At 51.9% G+C, this 3721-nt stretch overlaps 1 pseudogene; it reads left to right on the top strand.

Annotated features, from left to right (window-relative positions):
- The first annotated feature begins 284 nt into the window (after positions 1-284).
- On the top strand, positions 285-3347 carry LOC130091117 (uncharacterized; annotated as a pseudogene).
- The last annotated feature ends 374 nt before the right edge of the window (positions 3348-3721 follow it).

The following is a 3721-nucleotide window of genomic DNA, read 5'->3' as shown; positions in this document are numbered from 1 at the left end:
TTATGTTAAATTGAAAAGCACTAATTATAGTAATGGAATTACTGTCAGAGAAAAAAACATCTTATGTATTTATAAATATGTGAGTTGCTGTGTTTAAATAGTTGTAGTAAAATTCAGAAAGATAAGTTCTCTGCGTGTACAAATAACATGCAAAGGAGAGGCAACCTAAATAACAAACCTCCCATAATGTGTTCATGATCATGATCGGGAAGTCTCGATCAAATACGACGACGATAATGGAATGCATATGTGGCAAGATATGCAAGAACCGACATGGCCTGCGGATCCACCAGGCCAAGATGAAGTGTATGGAGAGGGAGGTAGAGTCACAGCGGACAGGAACTACGCCTGGTGAGACGCAGGAGGAGCCAGGCCCGGAGTCACCCCACAGTGCCCGGAGCCTCCAGGTGATGCAATCACCTGACGCACACAGGACATCAGAACATCGTCGGGTGAAGTGGCCCCAAGCTAGCAAGGAGAAGGAGTGGCGCCAGTTTGATGGAGATGCAGATACCATCTTAGAGGCAACTGCCAAAGGGAGAGCTGATCGACGCCTCAAAACGATGACTACAATCATTATCAGCCTAGCTGCAGAGAGGTTTGGACTTGAGGAGAAGCGAGCAGCGAAGCCCCCTTATACCGTGAACAACAGAGCAAGTAAAATCCATCAGCTCAGGCAGGAGCTGAAGAACTTGAGGCAGCAGTTCAAGGCTGCAAGCGAAGAGGAGAGGGGACCGCTTGCGGAGCTACGCAGCATAATCCGCAAAAAGCTGATGACCCTGAGGAGAGCGGAGTGGCATAGGAGGAGGAGGAAGGAGAGGTCCAGGAGGAGAGCTGCCTTTCTAGTGAACCCATTTGGATTTACGAAACAGCTGCTAGGACAGAAGCGCAGCGGCCAACTCACCTGCTCTAAAGCTGAGGTTGACCACCACCTAAAGCAATCCTACAGTGATGAGTACAGAGAGCAAGACCTAGGCCCCTGCAGGTTCCTGATTAATCCACCTGCACCGGCTATGGACTTTGACGGGAAAGAGCCAGGCTGGAAGGAGATCCAGGAGGTGGTTAGAAGGGCAAGGGCAAACTCCGCTCCAGGGCCCAGTGGAATACCATATAAGGTTTATAAGAACTGTCCAAGACTACTCCACAGACTCTGGAAGATCCTGAAGGTGATTTGGAGGAGGGGAAAGGTAGTAGACCAGTGGAGACAGGCAGAGGGTGTTTGGATCCCGAAGGAGGAGAAGTCTCAGAAGATTGAGCAGTTCCGGACCATCTCACTGCTGAGCGTTGAAGGAAAGATTTTCTTCAGCCTCATTTCCAGGCGACTGACAGACTACCTCTGCTGTGGCTGGACCTCGCAAATGCCTATGGATCCATACCCCATAAACTGGTCGAAGAGGCACTGAACCGGCATCATACCCCGAAGAAGTTCAGAGACCTCATCCTGGACTACTATACCAACTTCCATGTGAGAGTCTCCTCCGGAACAACAACCTCAGACTGGCACAAGCTTGAGAAGGGAATCATCACTGGCTGTACAATCTCAGTCATCCTTTTTGCACTCGCCATGAACATGTTGGTGAAATCTGCGGAGATGCAGTGTAGGGGGCCCCTCTCGAAGTCTGGAGTTAGACAGCCACCCATCCGAGCCTTCATGGATGACCTGAAAGTGACTACAACATCTGTCCCAGGCTGCAGGTGGATCCTGAACGGCCTTCAGGAGCTGATGTCCTGGGCTCGCATGAACTTCAAGCCGGCTAAGTCAAGGTCCCTCGTGCTGAAGAAAGGGAAGGTCACTGACAAGTTCCATTTCTCACTTGGCACCCCCAAGATACCATCACTGACAGAGGAACCTGTGAAGAGCCTGGGGAAGGTGTTCAATTGTAGCCTGAGAGACGCAGCTTCCACAAAAGCGACCAACCAAGACCTGGAGACCTGGCTGGCCACGGTGGACAAGTCTGGCCTTCCTGGCAAGTTCAAGGCCTGGATTTACCAGCACGGCATCCTCCCTCGAATCCTCTGGCCCCTCCTGGTATATGAAGTCCCCATTTCAACGGTGGAAGGCTTTGAGATGAGGATTAGCAGGTTTCTGCGCAGGTGGCTGGGACTGCCTCGAAGCCTGAGCAGCATCGCACTATATGGGCAGAACCACAAGCTAAAGCTTCCCATGAGCAGCCTGAGCGAGGAGTTCATGGTGACGCAGTCCAGGGAGGTCCTACAGTATCGGGATTCCAGTGATCCAAAGGTTGCCCAGGCTGGGATTGAGGTCAGGACTGGGCGGAAGTGGAGGGCTGCCGTGGCAGTGGACGACGCAGAGTCAAGGCTACGGCAAAGGGTGTTGGTGGGCTCAGTGGCACATGGGAGAGCTGGCCTGGGAAGCAGAAGAACTCCTCTTTACGACAATGCAGAAGGGAAAGATCCCTCCCTGATCCTGGAGGAGGTGCGTGCAGGAGTTGAGGAGAAGCGAGCTTGCCAGATGGCTGGGATGTGGCAACAGGGTGCCTGGACAAGATGGGAGCGAACAGTGGAGCGCAAAGTCACATGGACTGAGCTTTGGAAGGCTGAACCCTACAGGATAAAATTCCTGATCCAGGCGGTCTATGACGTGTTGCCAAGTCCATCCAACCTCTTCTCCTGGGGAAAGGTGGAGACACCAGCATGCCCCCTCTGCCAGAGGAGAGGAACGTTGGAATACATCCTGAGCTGCTGTCCAAAATCCCTGGGCGAAGGGCGTTACTGCTGGCGGCATGATCAGGTCTTAAAAGGCGTGGCGGATTCTATCTGCAGTGGAATTAGCCACAGCAAGAGCCTTCGCCCAGTGAAGACCACAGCCTTTGTCAGAGCTGGGGAGAAGTCAACACCAGCTGCCCGGGGCACCTCCTCTGGCCTGTTGGCAACGGCGCGCGACTGGGAGCTGGCAGATGATCTGGGCAAGCAGCTGAAGTTTCCTGAAGCAGTTGCCATAACAACATTAAGGCCTGACATTGTGCTCACCTCAGAGGCCTCCAAGCAGGTAATCCTCTTAGAGTTAACAGTGCCTTGGGAGGACCGTATGGAGGAGGCCAACGAAAGAAAGAGAGCAAAGTACTCCCAGCTTGTGGAGGGTTGCCGGAGCAATGGGTGGCGGGCAATATGCCAACCTGTCGAAGTGGGATGTCGAGGGTTTGTGGGCCATTCCCTTTGCAGGGCCTACAAAATGCTTGGCATCACAGGGGCGAGTCAGCGAAGGGCCATCAAGTTGGCCACTGATGCTGCAGAAGTAGCATCAAGGTGGCTGTGGATCAGGAGAGGAGAGGCATGGCGTGTAGGGTAGTAGCGCTACCTGGACATAAGCCGGGACTTGATCACCCCGGCTGTGTCGCCTAGGGGAAGGGGTCAGATTGTTGAAAGACCCGAAACCCCCCGTGATCCTAAGTTACATCACTGATGATATGTCCAGGTGCACCAGACGGTGTATCAAAAACCATGATCTCAGTAACATTAGAGGTAATGACAACCGACTCTTTGAAGTGAATAAGCACTTCTTCCATTATTGTTCCATTACAGGGAATTATTCAAGTGGACTGCACCTTTATCAAACTAAGCATGGCTGGGGCAAAGATGAATGAGAATGTAACATAATTTAGTAAATTACTCTATTGAAAGTGAGCTATTGCATTGACAATGAGAGATGTATAAAGACTCTCATAGTTAAGATTGCCACCACATTAAGACCAAGGCTTTT

This window comes from Rhinichthys klamathensis, unplaced genomic scaffold, assembly GCF_029890125.1.
Source record: "Rhinichthys klamathensis goyatoka isolate OS25496 unplaced genomic scaffold, OSU_Roscu_1.1 h1tg000160l_1, whole genome shotgun sequence".
Lineage (NCBI taxonomy): Eukaryota > Metazoa > Chordata > Actinopteri > Cypriniformes > Leuciscidae > Rhinichthys > Rhinichthys klamathensis.
Note: the sequence above shows the minus strand (reverse complement) of the source record. Positions and strands in the feature narration are given on the sequence as shown.